Source organism: Falco rusticolus, chromosome 4 (assembly GCF_015220075.1).
Source record: "Falco rusticolus isolate bFalRus1 chromosome 4, bFalRus1.pri, whole genome shotgun sequence".
Classification (NCBI taxonomy): domain Eukaryota; kingdom Metazoa; phylum Chordata; class Aves; order Falconiformes; family Falconidae; genus Falco; species Falco rusticolus.
Genome location: NC_051190.1, coordinates 74,389,130 through 74,411,753, shown reverse-complemented (window position 1 = coordinate 74,411,753; position 22,624 = coordinate 74,389,130).

Sequence of the window (22,624 nt, the reverse complement as noted above, 5' to 3'; positions counted from 1 at the left end):
TCAGTGTACCACAGTGGCATTTTAAAACAACAGTGTTTCAGCAGGCAGATAAAACATTTAAAATTCGTATTTTTTTTTTCGACAGAAAAGTTGAGATTTTCCCCAGAGGAACATATTTCCATACTCTTCTTAATACACCCCATGGATTTCTTAATACAAGTGAGAAAAACTACATTTGCAAGTAATGACCACTTAAAGTCTTCTAAAGTAGTAAGTTGAGATGGAATAAAAAGACTTAAGAAAGGTTCTTGGTGTTAAATGCCAAAAAACCTAAACCAAAAAAGGCCCAAACCTCGTAGCCAAAGGCTATACAATCCATCAGGGAAAACTAAGTAGGAAAAAAATGCATAGATTTTGGCCAGTCTTTAAAAGCTTTATTTTCCTTCTCTATTTAGGTACCTTTTCCACTGAGCTCTTGCATATCCTTTTTGGCTGGGAATAAGTAGATTCAGATTATGAGATTCTGTTGACCAAATTTTTAACGCAAGGAATCTAATCTCAAATGAAAGTGTTTGCATAAACAAAGTTACTCACTTTATTTAGTCATTAGTTGGTCAAAACAAAACGTTCATTTAGCCAGAGGAAGGAGCTGGAGGATCCTCCCCAGCACAGGCAGGCGAGCGCTTACCATGGACAGCACATACAGGCAGCAGTCCAGAAAGCAGGGCACAAACAGGCAGAGAAACAGCCTTTAATGCTTAGAGCCTGGTTAACAGCTCAACCCACTATCCAAGGGAACACCTGTTTCACAAACACCAGGTCTCTACATCAGTTTTCAAGCTTTTACACAGCGCAGAATAAAAAAAAACAAACTAAACTGCTATTCTCTGGGTGAGTAAAAATGCATATGAACTGAAAGCAAGAATGTAAATGGGTGTAACGGCAATAACCATGGAAGTAATGGACAAACAAGCATTGCTACATGCAAAATAAGAAGAGAAATCGATCTGGCTTTAAGAACTCAATTGAGGGACCAATAAAAATATTAGAATGCTGGAAAGGCACAGTCAAACATAAAGCACCTGTTTAACATTACTGCTAATTGTGGGTGAAGGAAATGGCCCCAGCAGAAATTGGTTGAAGATGATTAAATTTAATTGCAATGCTATATACAAAGTGCTACCCACTGACTGAATTAGAAACAAAATATGCTCGACAGTGATACATACCACATAACCAGGTTTAATACAAGGCATGAGCAGCAAGACTACGTGTGGCTAAAAACACTTTATATCTTCCAAAAGTTTTTTCCATCTCTCACGTGTTGCAGAAATGCACAGAATGCACAGTAAGAGGAACTACAAAATCAGGAAATAAGGTCACTGTAAGGTTGACTGTGGGCAGGAATGCTCATATTCTCCAGCACGGTGGAGGCATTAGGACTGGTAAGAAACACACTCAGCTACTCAGAGACACAAAGTACCTTGAATCAATGAGATTAGAAACAGTTAAGCAAGAATGCCTTCCCTAGGTTTGTATAATGCAGATACCTTGGTAAGCCAGCTCCACGCTTTCAGCAGAGCATGCAGGAGTCCCCCTGGCAGGTGGCCACTTCTGCTGGAGGCAGCTGCCAGAGGCTTTTGGCACAGAAAAGTGGAAGTACTGCTTTCCATTCTCTTTCCTATTTCTCCCTCTTTTTCTTTCTACATTATTTTGTTAATACAGCTGGGTCATCGTCGTCCCCTGCCCTGTCCTTGGATAGAAACTACCCAAATCAGATTATTTATTGGGGCTGTTGTTTCATTATTGGTCCCTTTGCACTGTATTTCTTAATTGAAATCTTATTTCTCATGCATTTTCTTTGGTAATGCCTAGAGCATACCCTACCTCTCCACTTCCAGTGCTGTTGAGGATACAGCCACAACGCTGAGGGATCACTGGCTTATGATCAGGAACTCATGAGCTGGTTTTCCCGCTAACCACCCAGATGTATGGTGGATCCTCCTTCTAACCTGCTGCCACCTTGACTACATTTTACACGACACATATCCACTACATCTAGCCTTCAAATTGCTTTCTAACAACTGTACTTGGCACATGTCTCTCCCCACTGGTGGCAAACATACAACTGGCATTCTTTGTTGCAGACTCGGTAATGGTAGCATTTCCCCATTACACTCAGGCAGATGGAAAGAGCTGCTCATGCCATGGCCCTCCCGTTGCCTATTTGTCATCCCTCAGTCCTCAAACATGCTAAAATTTTCTAGGTTTACAAGTGCCCAGTGTTTTTATCTGCTACAGAGAGTAAGAAGGTGCTACTTGGTCCTGGTTACACTTGCTTTAGTGCTGGAACGGCATGCTTGGGGCTGAAGTATCAACTAGTGATTATTTCCAAGTACCTTCAGTGTACTTATTTAGAACTACTGAAACCTCTGGACATTGGGTGAGAGCTGTGCTTTTTAAAAGGTAGCTCTGTGTAACAGAGAAGTATTTCCCACCCCAAACACCTCAAAGAAATTAGGCAAGCACTAAGTGCAATGGAGCAGCTGCTTGCCAGACTTATTATAAAACAGCTTAGAGAAGTACCTGAAAAATACTATATTCAGCTGAAGCTGCAGGGAACAACGGAAGAAAAATAATTAGCCAAGTCAGAAACTGGCTAAGGCAGCAGGTATTTTAAGCCTTCTATTTCCTTCAAAATACAAAGGGATCTTTAAATACCAAGTAGTAAATGAGACTTTGTTTATATTTCATCTTAAAAAGCCACAAGCAGAACACTGCACCCTAATAACATCATTGGCACAGAAATGATTCAGAAGCAAGGGGGCCATCTGCTGAATTCCCAGTACCATTTTATGCTGTATCCTGGAAGATTTTCTTCAAAAATTTCACAGCCGAGTCCTTTTCAGTGCCAGCTTTTGCTAGGGCTGTGAGGTGTGGCAGTAAACCTCTATAGCAGGTTTGGCTGCAGGTGAATATTACAGCGTATCTATCATGACTGCAAAAACTAAAACCAGTACACTGATCAACATAATGTATTCAGGAGTCAATCCCGTAGACAATGTCATCAGTCTGAAGTATATGCAGTATCTCTGTACTACAATGCATTTCATTCAATAGAAACTTTCAGAGGCAGAAAACTTGTTCGTAGTACGTTCATGCACATAACTTCCCTGATAAAATAAAAAAAGCTTAAAGCACAGAACCAGGTTTCTAAAATAAGCACCTTCCTTCTTTGGCTTACTGTCCATTATCCTCAGTAATGCTGGCACCATGCTCAAACTCAGCATTCCCTTCCTCATACAAGTCTATCACAACTCCATTGATATACATGATTCACTGGTGACTGCTTTTAATTCCACTCTTTCTGAATTCATTACCACTAACTTCAGATCCCAGCTTCAGCACATTCATAGCTAGTCCCTTTTCCAACACGTAAAAGCAGGCAAAGGAAAGGCAGAATTTTTAAAAGATTGTGACAATGTCAGCGCACATGCACAAGCAAAGAGCATTATCCTTGTAGTCCTCCCTATCTTCTTCTTAGTACTGCTACAGCTAAAGGTCTCTCTGCACACCAGGATGAAGGACCAGAATTGTTTCTGACACAATAATAGCAATATGCTAAATAAACACTACAGAAACATCCAGACTGAAAAATCCTTGTTCATATAGCCATGAAATTTGATAAAAGTATTAAAAACATTCACCACTGTTCTCATTTCTTAAAGCATAGCCTTAGGTCTACTGACATTTCATGGTCTGTTAATACAGAACACTTTAAATATAGAAAGGTACACATTATCCATTAAAGACTATGTACATCCATGCATAAGATAGCTCATAGTGTACAAATAGAAGATTGTTTAGTGGTACAAATGATAAAATTTGAATCTTCAAGGCTTCTTTGAAGTTCTGCATTTTAAAAATGACTGCAAAATACAACCTGTATCTTCCAAAGTTATGATCAGAGGGTATTAAATGGAAGCAGAAGCACAGCACAGGAAATACAAATAAGTGTCACTTGCTTAAGATTTCCTTCTTAAGTATAAGAAGTGGTCCCACATTCAACTCATAGCTTACTGAATACTAATAGTTGGAGGGTTTGTTTGCATTGTGTTGGATTTTTTTCTATGCTTAAAACAATTTTACTACCTCAGTCAATACTAAATCTCAATATTCAAATTCCATAATGCCAAAAATGTGTTCAGGTGTTGTTTTCTGTTTCCTGTTCCTAACTTCATACACAGTGATGAGCAACAAGGATATGGTCTGGAAAGTTCTAAGTAGGCACATGCAGATTACTCTAAACAATCACTGCTTTCAATATTTAAGAGCAATCTATTATTTACTTTGCCAGCTAAGCATCCCTTATTTTCTCCTAAAATCTGGACTCCCATACGATATCTGAAAATATCACATATGAAACAGTAGTAAATGCTAAATATCAAGCGCACAGAAGGGTTCTACAGCTACAATTACCCAGCATTAATGAAACATTAACTTATCACATACCTTTATTTCCATGAGCTGCCCAATACTCCCTTCTCCACAGAGATTAGCCTATCACCTCAAAAGCCTGACTAGATTCAGAGTGGCCACCAAAAAACCCAAAAGGAAATAAAACGAATGTGTGTTCAGAAGTGCAAGTTTTCCCTCAAGTATTCAGAATGAAAGATAAGGACTGCTAAAATTCAGTTCTTTCTACAGAAACGGTCCAAAACCATGTAAAGCATTCCAAACCCTGCTCATGTGAATCTCAGAAACAAGAGGTTCTGTTTTAGTGAAAACCAGTACAAAGGGCTCTTGCTACCTGCTTCAGACCCTGGAAAGCTCACATGAAAGAATGTTTCTATGTAGTGAAAGAGACCTGAGGTTATTTTCAACTTCGTAATTCTTCATCCCTTTTCCACTAAACCCTGAATGGTGGGCTTCAGACTAAGACGCTTCAATTTAAAGCAAAATCCTTTTTTTTTTTTTTAAAAAAAAAAAAAAGCCTTAAGCAGTAAGAAATATTAATACAATTATTTCCGGTCTTTTTCTCTGGTATTTCCATTTAAACAAAAATTACTGCCACCTGGTAACAGAACTATGTTAAAAATTATTTTTAATGGAGTCAGAAAATTACATTTATTTCATTAAGTAGCTAGACTGAGAGGAGTGGTGCGTTTACTCACTAGGTAGCTAGAAAGAAAGGGAAAGTAGTTGGAAAGTGAAGGAACTGGAACATAAGACTATTTGAAGGGTAGTATCTTCTGATACACCTCCGCTTGAACATCAGTTCTATAAGTTCTACTAAATACAAAGTATTTACCAGCAAGCTTCTTCCCTCTAGGTTTTTTGAGGTCTTTTCCTTTTTATCTCTACAATTTTGCACAGAATTCTCAGTTAACGTCTCCTACGTTTCGGGAGGTTCCACACACATGGGTGGATCAGCTCCACGGGTCAGTGAGCGTAAGCGCAGCTCAGCCACCGTCTGATTGATGATACCTACGGCTGGGCTGTGCTGTACTGCACACGGAAGGTACAGCAGTACAAGGGAAGAGCCTGTAGGTGCTGTATCACAGTGCTGTCGTACAGCCCAGAAGTGATTTTGGAAGTATAATGAAGTATGTGTTACTTCCCGTCAGCGAACGTCAAGAAGCAGAAAGCACAGACTTACTTCGTCATCACATGCAGCTTCCAAAAGGTGTTTAGGGTGCAGGTGTGTGACGGGACACCAGCCGGCACTGCCGAAGCCGGAGGGAGCCCCGGCCGTGGGACCAAGGCGCCCCTGGGACCCGCGCAAGTCCAGCACGGAGGACGGCGGGTCCGTACCCCTCCGTACTGCGCTCACTGCGATCCTGCACACGGGCAGGGGAAGTTTAGTCGCGGCTACAGAAGCGTTTACGATGTTATTAGCCGTATCGATAAGCGGAGGAGAAGCTACAACGGCCCCGCGCCGCCCAGGCGTCCCGCTGCCCCCACCCCACCCCGGCTGCCCCCGGGTCCCCCGGCCCCCTCCCCGGCGGCGACGGCCGGGGGGCACGGGGGCGACGCGCCCGCAGACCCAGGCACCCACTCGCCCCTACGCGACGCCTTTAGCGATTCACAGAGGCCGTCTGCGGTAGCTGGAGCTCTCCGCGGGCCCTCCCCAAACTTCACGCGTGTCCTGCCTAGGTGTGGGTCTCGGCAGGCAGCACAACACGCTGCAGCCCAAACGCGCAAGTTCATGGTTTTCTGCAGCCGAAACCAGTAGGTCGACCGACCCCGCCTGCGCCGCGTCAAAGCCTCGGACAAGGTACTAAACCGCGACACCTGGAGCCGACACCGCGCCTTCCCCGCTGGCAGCCTCCAACTTCCCTGCAAAGCCTCGCACACCAACCTCTCCGCCGGCGTGAGCCCGCGGTGCGGTCCGCGGAGAACCGCACCCCGGCGGCCGCCCCGCCGCCGAGCGCCGTCCCCGCGGCCCCACGCAGGCAGCCGCCGACGGAGAAAACTTTTCCGAGCCACCCGCCGAGGCGGCGCCCACGCCGGCCGCTCCGCAGAGCGGGACCGAGCCGGCGCCCACGCGCCGTGCGCCCGGCGGGCCAACGCCGCCCCCCGCGGGCCGCGCCGCGCCGGCCGCCCCGCTGCGTGGGCACCCGCGCACCCGCCCGCCCGCCCCGCTCCTACCGTGCGGGGGGCAAGTGAGGGAGGGAGCGAGGAGGTGGCAGTTACCGGCGAGCGAGCGCCCTTCTTGCAGAGCGGTCCCCTGAAGACGCCTTTGATGCCGCGGTAGTGCCCGTTGCTGAGGTGCCGGGAGCTGATGACCAGGTAGCACGCCATGCGGGCCCCCCGGGCGGGCGAGCGGGGAGCAGCGCCCCAGCCCCGCGGGCGGCGCGGGGGAAGGCAGGCCGGCTCCTCCTCGGCGGCGGCGGCGGCGCTACCCCCGCCGGAGCAGAAGCCCGCATGAAGGAGCGGGCGGAACCGCAGCAGCGATCTCCCCCCTCCCGTCTCATCCAGCGCCCGGGTGAGCGCTGCCAGCAGCAGGATGCACTGAAGGCGGCAGCAGCGGCGGCAGGCAGAGCACATCAGAGGGAGCGCGGAGGCCAGTCCGCATGCTGCTCCGCTGGTAGGAGACGGGCCCGGCACGAAGGAGGGCAGAGCGCAACTTGCACAGTCCGCCGCTGCTGCGGCCCCTTCCCTCTCTCCTCCTCCTCAGGCCAGGCCACCGGTAGCCGACATCCGGGGGGCAGTTTCTCGGCGGCAGCTCCGGTGGCGGCGGCTCTCCATGGCTCTTCCCTGCGCCGGGCTGGGTGGTGGATGCAGCCGGCCGCCGCCGAGAGCCCTCGCCGCCCCAGTCCTATCGTGCCGCCGCTGCAGTCGGCGCCGCGCCTCGCCTCACCTCCGCCGGCAGGGGGGTGGGGGGGCGGTGCGTGGTGCGAGGGGGGCGGAGGAGGGGTAGGGCGGGAGCGGGGGCGGGCGGGAGGACGTTTTGCCCCTCGCCGCTCCGGGGAGGCGGGTGGGCTGCGGCCGGCAGTCCCGGGCGGAGCGGGCAGGTGCAGGGGGGAAGGCGACGGGGTGCGCTGGCCGCTCTCCTCCTCCTCCTCTTCGCCCAACTTTCCCGCCTTCGCTGGCAGGGAGGTAACGTCCCTCCCCCGCTGCCCCTGCCGGCGCCTCCTCCTCGCCCCCGCCTCCCCTCGCCGCCTCCGCTGTCCCGCGACTGGGCCGCGGCCGTTCCCTGCCCTCAGGGTGCGGAGCGGGGCCCGGAGCGCTCTGCGGCGGCCGAGACGGGGGTGTGAGCGGGCACCGTCCGCCCGCAGCCGACGGCGGGGCCGGGTTAACGGGAAGCGTTGCTGCTCCCGTTCCCGCTGCTGGCTGGAAGCGCAAACCCGCCCAGGACCGAGATGAGGGCTGCGCGCAGCTGCCCAAACCGCCCGGGCACCCCCAGCTTGTGACGGGGCTTTGTCCCGATCGCCCCCCCCAGAAAGCTGGTGAATGTGGGTGTGTGGTGCCCTTTACCGCCCAAATAATTCACGTGGAGTCGCAGGTATGAACTTCTAACACCGCTAAACCGCGGAAACAGGTTGTTCTCCCCCTCTGCGGGAGACGGGCGCGATGTTCTCGGGCCTGGCTGCCTTGGTCAGGTCACAGGTGGTGTCTGCCCTGCTGCGTCCTAAGTCGATAACAATAAATCAATAAATCGCATGGCCTGAGTAGTAACCTGCAGGTCATTCATTTCTTCGAAGTAAATTATTTTAAACTGTAGATAATGAAAAATCTGAAATAATTCTTTAATCCTGTAAAAGCCTGCGTCTTCAGATACTTAGTGAATGACACTGATAAGCCTCACTCATTCTAATTTTGCCTCTCAAGAGCTACGTTTCTATGAACGTAACGTAAAGAAAAAGAAAATCTCATACAAACCACCCAACTGTATAAATAAAACAGTCATGACAAATTAAATGTCATTTGTTTGGCTGCATATGTAAAATACTGTTGCACAGTCTCTATAATAATGCTTCGCATACAGTATAAAATTTGATTATATGTGTGTGCAAGTACATATATACAAATGGTCACATGTATTCTTACGTATTTTATTAATAAATATATAATGTCATAAAGGAAACAAAATGCCTGATCTTGGAATAGCCAAAGCTGTGAGTAACATACTAAGAACACCCCTATGCTGACCACAATACAGTGTTTTGCAATTTAAAAACCTGTGGGGTGGGGGTCAAATAAAGCTAGTAAAACCCAGGTGCAAAAGAAATAAAAGGACGAGGCCCTTTGTGTAATGTGTGGTTGAGCTGTGGGACTCCTCGCCAACGGGTGGTGTGGATCATAGATGAAAAGAGTCCCATGGATTAGTACAGATCAGGCACTGCAGCCTGGGAGTGATGCTGTGCCTGCAGCAGACCTGTGGAGGACTTTTCTGAAGTAAGAATTTACATTGGAAAGTGGCTTTTGAGAAATTACACTGCTGTACTGAAAGAAGTTATCCACTGTCAATTTGGTGGCAAAAATGAGCTTTTATGATTATTTCCTCCTACAAGTTATAGTTTTGTGAGTGATTTGAAATTTATTCTTGTTGGTAAATAATTTATATGTTTTGTTAACTGCAAATTCTTTCTGAAATAACTCCTCTGCAACCCTGTTAAAGATAAAAGTATTAACTTCACTTTGAATTTTGCTCGGAAGCTTGACTTTCTGACTCTGCACCGAATATCCACTCCTGGAAGTAAAGACAAGCACATTTTCTCTATGGCAACGCAATGAAGTTCCCAAAACTTTGCTTCTCCATGATGCAGCTGTTGCTTCTCAGAACGGAAGGAGAATTTATGTCTCGTCTCAATGATTTGCACCAAGGTCTTGGTTCTTTTTCTGTTGTGAAGAGACATGGAAAGTCCTTTGCTCTACAGAGCTGCTGATGTTCTATTACAAAGTGAGGAAGAGGGTACAGGCGACACACACTGCATGCATGCAGTGGGGATGCATGTTCATGTGTTGCAGCTATGCGGAGAGTGGCCAGTCCCTGTTACCTGCAGATGAGGTGACAAGCTGAAATTGTGTAAGAGCTTCACTGTAAACTAAGGGATAGTACTTTCCTCCTTAAACTTACAGAGTCTTCCACAGTCCATTTACTAAGATGGTATGAAAGGGAAATGGTTTGCCCCAGAGTAGACCTAACAGTACTCATTTTATCCTGCTGAGAAGGATGATGTGCTCAATTGACCCTGCTGTGAAAAGTAGAAGTCATTTTAGGCTCACTTCACTTTGAAGACTCAGGGGAATAGTTACTATGACCACCAATCTAATTTATAAACAATCTGTAGGACGCAAGCCTGAGAAAATGAGATTAAGAGTTGTCAAATGGAACGATTGGATATTAATTATAGCACTCCCTGAACATTCCTCCAGGTCTCCGGAGATGCTGCACCACCTTCTCTTTCGTCACAGGTCATATAGAAATATGAGCCTTAACTATTAGTAGTTTCATCTGGGTCCAATCCTTCACTACCTTAGATCTCATAAAGTAATTTTCAGCTGAGCACAGTGGATGTAAAATACTACCTTTCTGAACATTATGCTTTCTTTGCAGAAGTGTTAGTGACTTTTCAAGATGCAAGGAAGTGGAGAAGCAGGTTAGCTGTCACTAAGAGATGATGATTAGAATAATGAAATGTTCTCCAGTTCACCTATCCTCACAGTTTACACTCTTTTTTTTTTTTTTTTCTAATCATTAACAAAGATTCCTTAGCATTTATTGCCCCCCAAAAAAGTCTGTAAGCATTTTCTACTTATTCTTTGTAGGTATTGTCCTCATTGCACAATCTAGTGTCAAATTGAAATACCCAGCCTGGCTCTAAAGCTGCTGGTTCTGATACAAATGATGCTCTGAATGTCAGGCAGCAGAGAACCATATTAGTGCAATCATACCACTTTTAATGGTTAAGGTAATTCATATGCTTCTTTGCAGCATTAGATAATACAATATAGACATACCCTTAAACCCTTGTCTACTTTGTGAATTTTATTTAAATTCTAATTCAGTTATTGCTCCTAGTATGAGTTCCACCTGCACACAGAGTCTGTTACACCAATATTCTCTGCTGTATAGGTAAAAACTGCAGCTGGCATATCAAATTCAGTGTGGACACAGGCTAGATCAGTTCAAGGGCCCCAATCCTGAAATGTTTTCCACTTACATCCTCTTACAGTGCTCAGAAATAATGAAGACATCCTTCCCCATGCCTCCAGACATGAGAAAATTCAAAGAGTGCAAAGAATCTTCTGGCAATACACCTCTAGAAATTTTACTTCAGCAATCAAATGAGAACAGAGGGTGTGCAGACACACAGCTTTTTTGTGAATGCAGTTTCACAGTCTGCTTATTCTCACTTGGGTTAGTTTAACACGAGATGTTTTCCAACACAGAAGAACCCAACTGAACCCTATAGTGAGAACATAAACTAAGGTATGCATTAGAAAAAGCATTGATGTGCTTTTTACAAGTGGTCTTCCTCATGGTACTGAGTGAGTGAGATCAACAGCTTGGCAAGACAATTCAGGTATAAAAACACACAACAAGGTTCCTGACATATAGCAGAAATGTCTTAGTGTAGCTTTACAGCATATGTTATCTTAAGCCATAAAGGAGATTTTAAAGCTGTAAATCCAATCCTGGCAATATATGCAGATCTTTGGATTGTAACTGCTTAAACTACATATTCATGCACCTTCAGTTCCTCTAACCCATCCACCCAACCTCTAACTCTCCTCCATTCCAGTTGTCCATAACTACAGCTAATTCATCAGGGTTCACATGAAAAGTGAACTCCTGCCCCACTGAAACCAATGACAGTTTTTGAGGTCCAAAGCAACCAGTTTCTCTAGAAACTTTCACCTGTTAAGTATGTTCACAGATGGTAACAAACTCTTACAGAAGCCTGGAACATATTACTGCAATGTTAACTGTTCTATTATTCTACCGGAAGATGTTATTTAATATCCCAAAAGAGTCCTGATTCCTAGTAAATTAGAATCATATATTAGGTATAGTCAACATTTCTGTAGACCACATTTTAGCCTGAATATTTGATTTGTTTTTCTCAGTGCGGCATATATTTTGAGGAACATTTTGTAAAGGTTGATTCTTATCTAGTGAATCTGGTGAATGTAAAAATCTAAGGTGAGCTATTCTGTGTAGAAATTCTTTATGTTGCTTTCAGTGAAATGGCAACTTCAAATATCTGTTTGGTTTTTTTTCCTGAGTCTGAAAGACACTGATTACATTTTTTCCTGAAGTAAGTAGTAATCAAAGCTTCATTATATCTGTCTTTATTTCATTAATTAATTTAGAATATTTTAGTCCTTCCCTATTTTATTCCATTTGAAGTAAACATAATACTGCTTATCCAAACATTTTTAATCCCAGGCTGTCTCTTTTTATCTAAATAGTTGTTACACTCCTCTTATGAATCACTTACGTAAACACCTTCCCATTACCCAAAACTTGAGTCTGTCAAGGTTTATACACTTGAAGCATTGATAGCTAAGTTATTCTGCTCTGTAGTCCATGCAGAATCAATGATACCATTTTACTTTGGATGGAGCTTTTTGGAATGTCTAAGTGCTGAACAATCACTTTATAGTCTACAGCTTGCTATTAATTGTGTAGCCAGCAAATACAGTGCTCTTCATGATGATCAAACCAAAGTGCGTGCATATACATCGGTGTTTTAAATCATGCCCTGTTTTTCTTATAGGCTCATGCTCTGCTGGTTTTAAGAAAGTCTTGTAGTTGAACAAGAATCTCATTCAAATAATTCACCCTTACTCCAACTTTTCTTTGATATACCTCTTACGTGACATTCAGCAGCCTCTCTGTATTACTTCTTCTATCACTAAATAAAGAAAATATAATGTTTCTTTCAGAGTTATTGTGAGAATTACTGAATAGTGAAACCACAGTCATAAAGAAGAATGCTAAATATTACCAGGTGATACTGAGGTAGATTGCTGATTTCATAATCAGTTAAGTATATGCAAGTAATCTATTATCTTCAGAAGGTTGCTGGACGTGCCATTCATCTAAATCAATAGGTCAGTAACAGAAACAGGACTTTAATCCTGCATTAACAAGAGCTCAGTATTTCCAGAGTGTGTGTCCAATGATGTAAAGATATCTTCCATTTTCTATTCAGAAATAATATTAATTGGTTTCTTCTTATAGTTAGCTATGTTCTTTACATAAATTAGGATGAACATAGAAAAAATAATGGCAAATATCCACTTGTAGGAGAATTACATAGCAGAATGCCAGTTCTGGTTTTGTAGCAAATCCTTTTTTTCAGGAGGATGATATATAAAAGAGATGAAGGTGTAGCAGTGTTTTCATATACTTGCCAATTTATTATGTTTGCATAAATATTTAATACATCAATCTCTTTCTAAAGGAAGAATATGGTTTGCATTTCAAGTCTTGTACTTTTCTTAGATTTTCTCACTGCTAAATCCCACCAAAACTTCAATTACTTGCTGGACATCCACAGGAGTGGTGATTCACGTTTTTCAGTGCTCATCGGTGGTCATCAGGCTGATCTCCTGGGGTTACCACTGTATGTGCTAGTGGCCTTAGTATCTAAAAGGTGAGTAAAGTTATTGCATTTTATTATTAGGAACCAGAAATTAATATTAACTGGGGAACAGTTATTCCAAAATTACTTTAAAAGAATGTAAAGATAAGGAAAATATTACTTAAGCTCCCCATAGGTAGCCATGATATTCACAGGTAGCCAGAGAGTTATATGTTTCAGCTACAGATATGTTGATTTCAATAACCAACATAACCACAGCTGTCAATCCGTTTTCATACACATACTCATTTGTCTCAAGGAGTGCTCCATGGACAGCCTAGGAACAGCAGAGGACTCCCATTGCGAAGGAATGAGTAAGGCAACTTCCGTCATGTAGGTTTTTCCATTGGCAGAGTAAGGCGTCTCCATTCTCTTGGTATTATCTGCAATGGTAGTTGCAGATTGACATTGCTTCAAGACCCATACTTGCATGCTTGTGCTCACTGTGTGCTAATACACATAGCACCTACAATGACTTCCAAAGACTATTTCAGCTTGGCAAGTGATTATCACCCTTTTTGTCTTGCACTAGCATTGCTATAAGGCACCCATAGACTGTCAGCACATATATGTTATTTTTAAATCTGGCTACATCTTCAGCCTTTGAGGCCTATTAATTGGCATAAGATCATGCACAGTTTACAAAGGACTCTCAAGTCATGTTTGTCAGAGGAGTCACGTTACTTTTTACCAAGTGAATGAGAGTTCAGCTTGGCAAAAGAGGGGGTTGCAAGGGAATGCTTGAGGTGTCACACAAGTTGGGTAAAGATCACTGACCTGGGTACTCTGTATATTCTGGTCATAAGAAGGAAGTAGCAAGTAACTACAGGTAGTTTCTCTGTGGAGAGGGCCACTTATTATGATAGTTCACTAAGCCCCTCCAGGTAAAAAATGACAAGGAGAAAGCAACTCTTTTGTATAACTTGAGAAGAAATACATGAATATAAAGTCTACTGGAGTACCAGCAATAAAATGTATTTTTAATATATGTATATTTTAAAATTTGTATATATTATATGAATATAGATACATATTACATATATATATTGATTTCTATATGTATAAATGTGTCTGGAGTCCATATATTAGTGCTATAATATAGAAATACATATTCAAATGTTTAAAATGTTAACACCTATACCAATGTATTTCCTGTGTGGTGTCTTTGTTTTCCCCACTTCAGCAAAGTGACAATTTATTATATTTTTTTTTAGGGAACTCAATGACAGGGAGGTGATTTAGCAATCCTCAGCAAAGCAGTACAGAACTGTGTGACCCATGTGAACCATAAAACCACTGTTCTAGCCAAGCTACCTCAGATCTTCATGTTTCCATGGAAGTATTTATTATGCACTACACAGGACCACCCTGTTAATTCTGTACATATCCTGTTGCCAGCATTTCATCATCTGTCCACATTAATACTTTGGCAGACAACCTTTAAAAACACTTTACAAAGAAAGATATGAAAGGCACAGAAGAAATTTCAAACTGACAGCAGCATTTGTCAGATGGTATCCTCTGGAATTCAGATGTTTACTGAACATGGAGTCCTTCACATTTTTAGTTGTCTATAAAACAACGTTTCTTTTTAAGACTGACACCTACATACTTTCTCTGAAACAGACAAGTATACTAAGAGGTTTTGGAGTGTATTATGGCCTAGTTTTCTTCCTTAATAGGTTAAAACATTTCAAGTATTCTGTAAATTCCATTCAAATCATTGCAAAATTTCCTTGTACCTTGAAGAAAATGGATATCACTTTTGTATCAATTTGTAATCACTTAAATTTCAGTGATAATGAATAATAGAGAAACAAAATATGCAGTAGAATCAAAAAGTGAAGTTCACTCCAAAATAAAAAGCTAGCACAAGAATTGCACTGCTCCTACCTCCCCTGTGGTATCTTCTGAAATGTGCTTAATTGGTTCGTGGGCTTCCTGGCATCTGCGCAGGTGTGGAATTCATCTGATTTAACCCGAAGTGTGGCATTCTAGCAACTTGCCTTTGGCCAAAAATGTAACAGTTTTCTGTGCAAAAATAAAATACGTGTTTGTTTCAAATATAAATTCAGTCTCTATTTTTGCAGTCATTTTGTGTTCTAATTATAACAAACTAATTTTGTAAACAACACATGCTGAGGTTTTGACAGTGAATTTCTGATGAAACACAGAGTACAAATTTTAATTACATACAGGTCTAATACAGTGAGCACTGCAGCATTTCTGTCAGCTTTGAAATGGTAACAAAATGTAAAAAAAAAGTTTTTGAAATATGAGCATGAAGGTAATGAGATCAATAAATGTCAGCTAGAAAAAAGTAATCACAACTCTAGAGACTCACTAACCTTTCTATGAATTCCAGAAATACTAGACTAGCTTGGATGAGGAATCTTTAACAATGAGAAACAGATACAATTATTAAGGAGAAGTGAGCCAAATACTGCTAAATAAAACCCAAAGCATTGCCTTTTTGGGTAAATGAGAGAAAACTGGTTTTGCTTTTTCTCCCGTGATTCTCACCAGCGCACTTCCCTTTGCACCTTTTGATTTTTAGAGCAAAGTATAATATAAACACATACGTAAACCTAGAGTTAAAATATGGAATATGACATAAAGTGGAGCGAGGTTTTCCAGACTGATGGCCTGATCCTCCTCTCAGGTAGAAAGAAATATTAGAACATCCATTGACCTCCATATAAATTCCATATACTTAACACTCCCAAGATTTGGTGGTATATGGTTTCTATAAAAAATTTATGCAAACCCAGAGATTAAGCATGAATTAATTCAAGACAAAAAACTGCACTACGTTTTAATGCCCCAAGGTAGACTCTAACGTCTGTAAGAGAAAACATATTTCATATGCAGGGTGTTAGATTAAGTAATATTTGAAATGGTAATGTTGGTTTGTGGTTTTGTTTTGTTGGTTTTTTTTTTAATTAAAAGTGCAAGAGGCATTGAACCTGAGGTGAAAATGGAAGGGAATAAAATATTTTGTCAAACCTATGAAGGTAGGCAATAATTTTTTTTGAATGAGGCGTATAATTTTCCTGAAAACGTATTAGCATTTTATGAAGGATATGCAGAATGCACTGAGGATTTATGTATATTACAAACTGATTTTAAGAAAACTTGACTTTAAAAACAAGGGGTAGAGATAACATGGAAATTAATTTTTATTTTATCATCAAAGTTTTTTGTTGGGTGCTTTTTTTCCCTAGTATTGACTGAACCTTTTTGGATGTAGATAACAAAAATGGATGGACAGAGATTAAGATCCAGCCATTAGAGTCTACTCAGTATTTGCAGGCAAAGTTGTGTAGGTGTGCCAGTTTTTAAATTATGATTTGCAATTAGTAACACAGGCATAAAACCAGCTAGAAGTATTAGCAGTTTACATTTCATTGTTCAAGTGCTAATCTGAAGTAATAAATGCAAAAGGGTTCCATACAGAACATGCAGAGTATTACAGTATCACCATTAACTTTAATGATCAATAGTTTCTACTTTCTATCCTTCAGGATGTCCTGTTGAAATTAAAGAAATTGAAGAACTAAAGTGCTCTCTTTGACATTCTCTAAGCATCTAATTCCACATACATACATTTTCCCCTTTGCTTTGCTTCAAACTACGCTTTCAAGCATGATTGCTCACGTATGTACATATACTCTTTAACGTTTTACATATATCCATGTATATAACATTTTGCAGGATGGGCGTTCCTGGAGGGAAGTTGCTCTGCAGTTGACGTGCAACCCAACATTAAGTAGCAGATGGCTGTGATGACACCCTTTTGTTTTCAGCACGGAGCTAAAGAAATTAGTATTATGAAAGTTGTTGAGGGTTGCTTCAGGAACACAAACGGGATTTCAAGTCAATTCAGCTGACCAGGACTCAGCATAAATGCACAGTGGCACCAGGAATGTAGAAGAACTGCAGGAAGCAGTGTGGACAGGAACTTCTCTGCTCCAGCCACCCATGGCTGTGGAAGCATCTGTGAATATGTGGGTATACATTAGATGAGTCACAAGCCTGTGTAGCTTTGGAAGTTGCTGCTGTGTTTACAGGGCATGTATGTGTGTGGATGACACAGGAGCAGCCCAAAGCCAGCAGCAGTTGCTGGAAGTGTGCTGAATCCAGGTAAGAAAGAAGCTTTCAGCTTTCAGAAATACAGACAGGGTACATGCCGGTTAAAACGCTGTGGTTTGTGTTCCATCACCCCATGAAGCCAAAACTCAAACAGGAGCCATGTACTTGGGGAACATGATATGCAGCTGTGGGCAGGAAGCTATGTTTAAGGATACTAATCTTTTCAGCCTATGATTTTGAATTAAGTGAGTTTCAGTCAAATCAATTTTTGCCTGTAACGGCTTTGATGTGGCACATCCTTCCTCACAGAGGATTGCTCACAGTAGTCCGAAGTAAAGCTGACTGCAGAGAGCTGCAGAAAGATCTTGCAGGTGACTGGGCAGTAAAATGGCAGATGAAACTCAATGTCAATAAGCAAAAAATAACATGTTTGAGAAAAGCAACTCAAACTACACATCCAAGATGTTGATTAATTACCTATTGCCACTCAAGGAAGAAATGTTAGAGTTCCTAGGCAGGGTTATCAAAAAATGCCAGCTCATTGCACAGCAACAGTCAAAAATGCCAGTCAAATGTTAGAAACTGCTAGGAAAGCATTGAAGAACAAACCAGAAAACATTTCAACACACTCTGCTCTAAAAGCAAAGGTGAAATAGACTGGGAGTAGAGAAGTAAGAATGGTGCACAAGCCAAGCTGCAAATTACTCTTCCCAATTTCTCAATATACAAGAAGTTTAACAAAAACATTGTAAGGAAGCAAGCTTAAACCAAAGAGTTTCTTTGCATAATCGATCATCAGATTATGAATTAATTGCTACAAGAGTTTTGTCAGCAAAAAATATAAATGGACTCAGTTCCTTTCCTGCTACTGAAGAGAAAGGTCAAAATGCACATACCAAATTAAGACGTCCCTAAACAACTGATTTGCTGGAGTCAGTAGCTCATAGGAGGAAAAGGACAAGTTAAATTTTCTTGATTTATGGTACTTTTCTCTGCTGACCATTATCAGAGAGAAAATACCTGACATCTCAACACAGAAGTTTTTATCTTCTTAAATTATGATGCTGACATAATTTCTGGTCCAGATGATGCACTACTCCTTGTTTAAATACTGTGTAGAATTGCCATTCAAAGTGGATTTGACAGACTGGAAGAATGAACTGACAGAAATGCCATGAAGTTCAACAGCAACAAAACCAACCTCCTGCAGCCAGTACACAGTAACCCCATGCAACAGCAAAGATGGGAGACCAACAGGCTGCAAAGGAGCTCTCCAGAAAAGGACCTGGGGGTCCTAGAGAAGGAAGCTGAATTGAGTCAGCAGTGCATCCCTGTGGTGATGAAGGCTAACAGCATACTTTTCTCCTAGCAAAATTTTAGGCAACAGGTCAATGGATGTGATTAATTCCTTCTGCTCTGTGCTTGTAAAACCACAGCTGAATACTGTGCCCGGTTTTGAGCTCCCCAGAATAAGCAAGAATTTAATATACTGAAGTAAATCCAAGACAGTTACAGCATTGTAGCTCACTGGACATGAGGAGAGGTAAAGGAGCTGGGTATGATGGAACTAATTATATAGCGCTGTCCGGTAAAACACAGAACTGCTGCAGTATCAGGTTAGAAAGCAGGAGGAACCTCATGTTTGGCATCTAGCTGACTTGCCTGTTAAATGTCTCAATTTCTGCATTCACAGCACACGCAATCTCCTTGGTAGAAAACCAGAAAGACAAACAGAAACAAAGAAGAAAAGATAACACACTTTGAAGTTAGACTTTCAGCTGATAGCCCAATGTAGGTGCCTGAGCTGTGCTCGGTGCCTACCAAGAGTGCAGGCAGGAACAAGGCATTGGCTAGATTTCGGACAGTACCAGTCATGAAGGATCTTTTCCTGGGCTTGAAAGTTTTTCTTTTTGGGTTAAATTTGTCCAAATTATAAAATTTAACTTTAAACCCAAAACACAGACAGACGCACACACATGCATTCATGCTTCTGGTCAACTAGGGCAGTGGAAAACTTCTGCTTTGACTTTTTAGCTCCAAAAACCCCACTTTTCAATCGCAATGCAATGATGATAATTGAAAGCTTCTTCTGTGACAAGTATTTATAAACCTTTAAGATTCTCAATGCCTAAATACTGCTATCCATTGATAACATTAGCTCTCACTTCATAGAAACACAGTACTTCCTTGACTCCTTAGGCAAAGACAAGTTCCTCCTGCCGCAAGCCTGTAAGAAACAAGGTTTCTGCATTGGACAAAGAGGACTTTCCCAGCTGACCAGTGCAAAATGGAGGCAGAGAGAAATCACACTGAAACAAACTCCCTGAAGGACCTGGAGCCGAGTTCAATCTGGATATATCTATATTATTGCAATTTTTTCAGAGGTACCTTTTGGCAGATAGCATTAAGGAAGATCTATTTCTCAAGTTTACCACAAGATGGAGGTGCTGTAACTCAGAATCCTTCATTAAGTGATCAGGAAGATGGTGGGTGTTGTACAACAGGCACTGTAAAATTTTATGGACATATTTAAGAAAGTAATAAAAAATAATGTCATGTAACTGTGCCATATTATTTTCTTAATTTATTTTCAACAAACTGTGTAATGACATAGCCAACTGTCTCTGAAGCAACATTATTAAAAAATGCAACAGCTTCAAACTTGCTTTTGAGTTACTGAATGCCGCAGACGCTATTCTGAATTGCATATCCATTGGAGGTGGAGATGGCTGATAACGTAAGTTCTCCAAAAGCGTACAAAGTGATGGCTGCCAGAGTCAGATGGGTGCTGTCTTTTTGGACATACTATCCTGAAATGATCTTTTCCTATATTGAGCCTTCTGGAGCTTGGTACCAACCAAAAGAGATGATAAAGGATGGTTTTGGCTGTAATAAATATAGGTCTGATTGTTCTCACAGACATTCACTCTGACCTCCATCAGAAGATCCAGAATGCTGTTTGCCATCAAAAGGCTTTGAAACCACTTATTAAGTCACGATTATATTGTATTTCACTTGCTTGTAATAAATGTTGCTGAAGCAGAGGCAAATAAGGGAGCCCTCAGTCAGGCTTTCTGCACAAGCCCAGCAGATCATAGAGATGAATTGTTCCTTTCCTCAGAAAGCTTTGCCTTATGAGTCTGCATGGATATGTTCTTGTCCTGTGCTTTCTTCTTTTATTTAAAACTTCAAAGGGAAAAGGTTAAACATTTTTTTCTGCTGCTCCATTTTCCCCTCACATCTTCTTTGCTACTGGTTATTTTGCTGTTTTAAGGAGAATCTGAAACATAAGTGAAATTTGTTGGCCCAGGTTACATTACAATAACACAGCAATGGAAAAAATCAGAAAGGAGAGCACTACGAAGACCTAAATTTTGATAGTTTTGTACCAGTTGGATGCTTTTGATGCTCATTGAAGGTACTTCTGCATTGAACAAGTACAACAATACAGAGAAATCAGTCTCTTTAGATGTGCTCCTAAGCCACAGACAGACACTTTCTCTAGATCCCACTATGCAAATAGTGCCTTCATCTGCACATCACCCTGTTGCTGTCTGGAGCAACCACACCCTATGGTCTACTGGCTGCACAGTTCATGCGACCACAGCTTACTTCATTTTAGTCAGATTAATTTAAACAGATTAACATTCAAGATCTGAAAGCATGTAGGTATCCGTCTAATGTGAAATACATTATATTTCCATAGCAAGAAAAGCCAAAGGAATCATAAGAGTGTGAGGAGGAACTGTATAACAGTTGCAGACAGTATCTGAAAAAAAAACAATTACTGTATGTCTTCACAAGTTAGGATAAATTAAATTTGAAGTTCTTAAAATAGTTCTCATTGTACGTGAGAAAACAGTGAATGCTGAAGGTCTTTAGACAACAAGTGTACATAATAGATTGAAATCATATTTGATGTATCATTATAGAGCTGCTGTAGGATCCACATTATCTTTCATTTCAAATTCATTCTTAAAAATGTGAGGTAAATTGCCAGAGATGTATAGCACACACAAGTGACATGGTTAGGGAATAAAAAAGTAAAAATGTATCAGAGATTTCAGCTGTAATGCATCTAGTATTCACAAAGACAGATGGCTGCTGAGCAAGCTTGTGACTGACCTCATACCATAAATAATTTGGTTAACTTCTCCTAATTCCGAAAAACTCCAGAAAAGACACTAAATCAGAAATTATTTATATTCAGGTGATTTATATTCTAAATTAAATTCTCTGGACTTCATTGCTATCACAACAAAACATTTCACATCAACATATGTTCTGACATATCGAATAATTTTGCAACCTACAAATATTTATAAAATAATTTAGTGAGGCTGAATCTGCATTTATTAATTTAAAAAATGTTTCCAAAGAATAACCAGACAAACTTAGCCAGAAAAGTTTATATCCCAGTGCTTTTAGTTTCTCTTTAAAATCACAAACAACAGTTAACAGCAAAAATAATGTATATTAAAAACAGATCAACATTGTAGGCCATGTAGTTAGCTAATTACAAAAGGGCATTCTACATCATAGCTGATTTTTAGACACTATGTTTTCAACACTGCAGCTTGTTTTTCAGAAAGTAGCTGGCAGAGGTCTTTTTATGTTGTTTAGAAGAAAGGACAAAACATAACACTGGGTTTTGATATGCAGATGTTTGTTACGGTTCTTCATCTGAAACTGATAGCATATAAATGATTGATAGTAGTGAAGCAGGACGTGTTTTGTGTCAGAAGAAATCTGTGGCAAAGACAAGAATGCCAGTTATTCAAGTGCTGAACACAACAGCTGTTTCTCCCCCAAACTCTTCTTGGTTTATGCAGCTGCCTCTCACAACTGAACTCTGGAACAGGCTCAGAAGTCCACTCTGGTGGCAGCTGCATAGCTCACGAGGAACATGCTTTGTGGTAAAGTAACAGCTCCTTCAAGTCATACTAGGTCGTCATAAAAAGACCCAGCTGATCTGGAGGCAAATCTTGGGTCTTTTGACTGTGGCTCTGTCAGTATCATGACCTAAAGTGATTTAATAATTTTTGTTCTGCAATTGGGTGGGCTACAAAAATACACGTGGTCAGTTACAGATGTGGCAAGTAGTTTGTTAATTCAGTCACTTGAGAATTATAAATTATTTGATCATATGCATGGGTACAGGAACATAATTGAGAAGGGGATTACTATGCTTTTGATTATTCCCATGCATATTCTCTGCATATTTTTTACATCAAGATTTTCATACATTCTAAATTGAGGGCTGTATTACTTAAATTCTAATGATAAAGTTAAAATGCTATACAATTAGCAGAAAACAAGCCCCTCAGATTTATTTATATCCTACCTAATGCAAATGTGAATGTTCTTCAATCCCACATAAAAATGCAACCACTTCCTTGAAACTTGCTGTCTGCATCAGCAGTTTCTCATGAGTTACACAAGTTGCTCATCTCAGAAAAAAAAAAAAAAAAAGGCCCCCCTTCATCACCAAA